Source organism: Manduca sexta, chromosome 20, assembly GCF_014839805.1.
Source record: "Manduca sexta isolate Smith_Timp_Sample1 chromosome 20, JHU_Msex_v1.0, whole genome shotgun sequence".
In the NCBI taxonomy this organism is placed as follows: domain Eukaryota; kingdom Metazoa; phylum Arthropoda; class Insecta; order Lepidoptera; family Sphingidae; genus Manduca; species Manduca sexta.
The window spans coordinates 7,557,840-7,564,292 of NC_051134.1; positions in this window are offsets into that span (position 1 = coordinate 7,557,840).

The following is a 6,453-nucleotide window of genomic DNA, read 5'->3' on the forward strand; positions in this document are numbered from 1 at the left end:
ATGCTGGTTTGTTGAAACTAACTATATCGAACCGAATAAATAGAGAATCATCTAAATCCTATTAGATTTTAATGATTTCCCTTCTGCATCATTGAAGTTCAAAGTCCTATATTTACCAAGGACATTAAAATGCGACCATTCCGAAGCATACGTATTCGAACTCGAAAAGAATCATTCAAATGGGACCAAAAATTCGAAACAATTCTGAAAAATCGTAATCCAAATTAAAAATAGATATTTCTGCTTTGGAATCGATTTACAAATAAGACAGATAGGTAGGTGTGCTAAGGTAAGTATTCCTTTCTTACTAAGGTAATTTACAGGGACGAACTAGCGTAAAAATGATTATAATTCATAGGTATATACACAGCTCCGCAGCCGTGAATTGTGTGAATTGTCGACAACGCCAGAGTAGTCAAGAATTCAAGAATGATCATGACCACATGCAAGGTCTTTGCTATTTATTACTTACTATGACCATTTGTTATGTGATGTTAAATTGATTTCAGAGGGTCAGAAAACCAAACAACCGCAGAGGTACTTACCTACGTATTTCGTTATGAAACGTTGCGAGATCGTTTCGCAAATAAAAAAGTAGGTCGGCCATTGACGACACCCTACGTCACCTACATGTGCCTATTTAAACGAGTGTATAAAGGCTCTAAGAGCAGCCGCTCTGTACCCGAGAATCATAATGTCAAGACGGGATTTTGCTCTAAATGCGCATCGTAAGTAGGTATTATACTAAGTATGTGTTAGGGCAGGAATGGCAAACCTATAATGGTTGACATGTCATTATTTATAAAAAAAGAATACTTAAGGTCAGTAGGGGAAAGTGCGCCATAAAATTTTCATAGCTGGATTCAATGCAAAATAATTTCTTTTTGTGCTGACTTAAGAATGTAATTTTATTAATTTAAGAATATTTGGTATTTTGTGATAACGACCTACAGTCATTCAAGGCAATCAGACAATAAATTAATATTATTTTGCTCAAAATAAAAAAAAATGGTAGTAGGCGCACTTGCCTCCGGAAATGGGGTAAGTGCGCCTGTGTAAAAAAAACGCCAATATGAAACATTATAAAGAAAACACTCACTTTAGTCCATAGAGAAATAAGTTTTACCCGCATTGCTCTTAGATAAATTTTAATCACTCAATATTATAACAAACTATGGCTGTTAAATCAAATTCGGGGCAAGTGCGCCATATATTTGTACATCAGGGCTTCAAAACATTTTACACATTTTTTTGCTATATTTAAAAAAATAATAAAAAAAGGTAGCCTTAATATGAAATCCATTTTATTTCTAAAAACTAAAAAAATAAACATAAAAATGTAGGTATTAAAAATTTTAATGCGTTATAACTCAATTACTTAGAATATGGCCTTATGACATTTGATATGTTTTAGCTGCATTAGAATCAGATAACGTGCCTGATCGAACAGTTGCAACCTCTTCACGTAAAGTTACTCTAGACCAAAATATTTCAGTTTTTCTTTTGTAAAAACGAACGATCTAAAACAAACAAATATACGACGAATTAACTCATAGGCCCTTTTATTTAAGTCGGCTTAAAACAAAATACCTTGAGTACTTTAATAATAATAATTCATATTAGTAAAATATATTCTCAAAAAAGGTTGGTGATATATGGTTCAGGGGCAAGTGCGCCATACTACTAGTAACTGTGGCGCACTTGCCTTACTCGACAATTATGAGGTACATTTTTTCGCATTGCTAAAAAATCCTTTATTTTAGTATATATAAATAAAATTCAGGTAGGAAGTTAAAATAAAAGGTTTAAACTATCTACTCACTTTACTGGCTTACAGAAATATGTTACATATCTTGAAATATTTGATGTTATCTTTCACGTGCTCATCTCTGTTTACAGGTCTAAATGACACTTAAAATAAAATGGCGAATAAATCGTATTAAAATGAACAGAGCCATTTGTGTTTTTTAGTGGAACCGTATTTCAGTTAATAGCATTGATATAAGATTGCGGTAATTGTATAACATCAATAGTTCTCGATTTTTTTAGGGCAGGTGCACTTGCCCCGTCAGCGCACTTGCCCCACCTGACCTTATGCTTTTAGACCCCAACTATGTCTTTGTTTTTCTTTTTTTTTATCGGGGCTTAGCGAAGGGGCTCCACTGCACCTGATGCCCAAAGAAATACATAATATACTTAATACAAAATTTAGCATTATTATTACTCACGTGGCCGAATAATTTGGTCACGTGCCACCACTGACACGCGTTCCAGTGGTTCGCCATCTCTGGGCTCGGGAGTATGTATGATGCGCTGAGGTAAAATCGGACGCTTTTTTAGCTTGTTTTTTTATAATTTATATTATTGTTAAGTGTATTTTAGGAAGGTTCATTCGGCTAAGATCAGATACGGGGTAAGAAGGTATACTTACTTAACAAAAATATACGACGAAACGATGTTTTTAGTATAAGCTAAAAACATAGTTTCTATAATTATACTGCAGTTGATACTACGACCTAGGGCTACCATCACCTAAATTGCTGACGCCGCGCCAGATGAACACGGCAAAAATCCCGGGTATTTGAACGAAATATGGGTTTTTCCCCGGACATACCTGAAAAAATATTTTTTGCAATACGCGGGGGCACAGGTGGAAGCGTTCGATTGTCGAATATTTTGCCGTTGCTTTTTGAATGCGGGTTATTATGTATGATATTTTTTTTGCCAGTGAATTAATTTAAAACAGAAATTAGGCAATTTCTTGAACAGCGAAATACATATTGTAATACTTGTACTGTTTATTGGCACCGTAAACATAACTTACACGTCAGAATCTCTTATGTGTACTAGTGGCACGTAGGGAATAAGATGCATTCGCAGGAAATGTTGTCAGGAAACAAAAATAATACTTAACACAATAGCAAGTTACTTATACGATGTTACACCTACTTAACTTACAAGACGAACGCCCGCAGGTTGTAATCCCAATGGCACGCACATCTGACTTTTATAGTTATGCGTGTATTCTTTGTTAATTATAGCTTCCTTTAACGGTGAAGGAAATCTCATAGGTACCTGAGAAGTTCTCCATTAGAATTTTCAGGGTAAGTATGTGAAATCTAACACTAGGCCAGCGTGGTGGACTAAGGTCTAATCTCTCTCAGTAGCAGAGATCTGTGCCCAGCAGTTGCCAGTGTAGGTATAATAATATATTACAGGGTTGATATTATTAAATATTACTTACCTACAATATTAAAAAAGTGCTGACAGTGTTGACTGTTGAGTGTACATTGTGGAGATGCGATGCAGAGAAGGCGCCGCGACGGCTGGCGAGGCGGCGACAATCCTCTGCGTGCACAGTAGGTACATCGATCGCGCTCGGAAAGCGGCCACCACAGCCGAGAGCTCACACCACGGAACACAAACACCGAGCGTCGAGACCACGTCACGCGCACAGCTCTCGCACTCTAACCATCGAGTCTGACATTAACTTTTATCAGACAAAGCCATTAAAAGCTATAATACTTACCTATTATTATATCTACTTCTTCTATTATTATACTAGCGGCCCGCCCCGGCTTCGCACGGGTGCAATGCTGATACTAAATACACTAGAGAAAAACTGTGAACGTTGTATATAAAAACACAGCGGCCCGCTCTGGCTTCGCACGGGTATAACATATCAAAATAACAGTATTTCTCCACTATTTAATGGATGTTATTATTATACATATAAACCTTCCTACTGAATCACTCTATCTATTAAAAAAACGCATCAAAATCCGTTGCGTAGTTTTAAAGATTTAAGCATACATAGGGACAGAGAAAGCGACTTTGTTTTATACTATGTAGTAATTTGCAGGGTCCTAGAGTAAAGTTGGGGTATCCTACCCCAACTTTACTGGAGAAAGAAGTGTGGGGGAAGGAACCAATTTAGCTCATAGTGATTAGTAAGCAATTATTTTATAATGGAAAATATAAAACTAATTAGTTTTCCGACCCAAGGATTAATTCAGGGAAGTGAAACTTCAGGTTCACTAACGACAAATATTTTATAACTCAGACTCTCGAAAATACTCGTCCTGTTTTGCAATATGGCACAAACTCAGGAAGCTGGGAAGGATGGCAGCTGTAAGTATTTACAATTATTTGACGTGGAGACACTTTCGTGTTTCTTTTCAACTGAGTAAGTTCTCCACCTGTGCCACGCTCGAGTAGAGGCGCGAGGCGCCGTGCTGCGGCCGCTGCGAGTACAATCCAACGGAAGTGAGCCGACATCGCGTCGCCGCGCTGTTCGCACTGTGCCACCGACACGCGAGTCGATTAACGGAACCATCATATTTCGGTTTAGGGAATGCAATATCGCGAGATTTTAGACCTAACTCCGATCTCGCGGACAACGAATCCAGTTTCGCAAGATCTCGTAAAACACGGGATCTCGAGAATTAAGTATATTTTACGGAAAACATATGCAAAAGCTACTAAATCCATTTACGAATTGTAATCAACATATAAGATAAAAATAAAACATGCATGTAATTTGGCATATTTATTATCCGTTTTATTTCGGAATAAAAACAGTACTCAAGTAAATCTATAAGTATAATTTACTATCAAATTATAATTATTTTTTATTGGCCATCCTGAGACATGAGATGTTAAGTCTCATTATGTCCAATAGTTACACTGGCTACAATGTCCTAACCGGAACACAACAGTGACTACACACTGCTGCTCGGCGGCAGAAATTGACATTGCGGTGGTATCTGCCCAGGCGAACTCTTACATATAAGAGACCTACCACCAGTATTTCATCTGACGGTCCAAAATATGTTGCAATGGTCAATCTCGCAATCTCGTAAAAAAAATTACAAGACTCAGTCTTGTAAAATATGGCCGAGATCTCGCGAAAACGAGATTGCATTCCCTATTCTGGATCGTATAATAACAATGTACGACGGGTAGAAATAGCGTGTAAGTGCCATTTTACAAATTGGTAAGTAGCTTCGCACGGATAGCAGAGCATATTATAAGAGATACCTATGCCTATATATTTTTTTAATCTGTTGTAGAAAAAAATAATTAAGTATGTATTTAATATGTATTTATATTAATATGTGTAAACCTTCCGCTTACATCACTTCGTCCATTAGTGAAAACCGTATGAAAATCTACTTATTCGGTAGTTTTTGAGTTTACCGCGTTTAGAGAGACAGACGCGGCGGAGGGACTCTGTTTCATATGTAAATATATAATAGCTTTTGCTCGCGGATTCGACGCCATGAATGGTTTCTGAAATAAAAGCCGCGCTATAGCTACAAATATTTTGCCGGGACAAAAAGTAGCCAATATCCTTCCCGAGGCTTTAAACTGTCTCATACTAAGTATTACATTTCATATACTTTTTTTTAAGCTGACACTAAGTTTGTTAGCGTGGCAAGACCGTATCCCATTCGCGGAGCCTTGGGATATTGGCACGGGAACCTATAAGGGCCCCTTTGGACTAGTCACTAACAATGCCGAACTTCCTAGTGTATGGATATGGTGGGTTCCTAGTTCTAAAAAAAAACCCATAGGTACTTATATTTTATCGAAATCAGTTTGCTAATTTTGTAGTTTGCCGAATTTAGACAGACAGACGCAGCGGGTGGGTGTTTATGAATATTATATTTTATTTTATTGATTTACAGCTAAACTACTTGGACTTACAGCCAATGACTAAATATAAAGAGGACAGGCCTCAAAAGTTAGCTATATGAATAAGTTATATTTATGTTAGGGAAATCGACGCAGAATTGTCAATATATATGTCTATCTCTTTTACTCAAAGCTTATTTGGAACGCAACAAAAAAAGACAAAAATAATTGCTTTCTTCGCATATGGCACTATTTCGTTTACTTCAACACACTGGGACCGCCTTGCGGCAGAAACGCTCATTTTATGCGGGCCAGTCAGCAAGTACATGTAGTGTCAGACGATGTAAACAAATCTTCATAAATATTGAATTTAAAGTAATATAATCATATTCTCAATTGTTCAGTGTGTTTATTAGTGTATTTGTTAAGTTTCGAAAATGACTCAGTGTTGTGTGAAAGGATGCAAATCGAATTCGCGCAAGAAAGACCCCGAAATATCTTTTCATAGGTTAGTAACTGTTTTTACCGAAAATTAGCAAATATCTTTGTATACTTATTTACTTTTTGGATGTGTTTTTATCAATTAAAATGATATGTGGATCTGGTTTGTTAAGCTTTGGACCCTTTTAGGCGTGATTTATACACATTAAAATCATTATGTTTGTTTACACACGAGCTTAGGGATGGGTGGGTGGATTTGTTTAGAAATTATTGATATCGATATTTTAACAGACGCCCGTTTATCAGTTACGGTTTTTGTCTTTGAAAGAATGTTAGAGCACACATCAATATTGTATTATTCAGAACGACAAACTA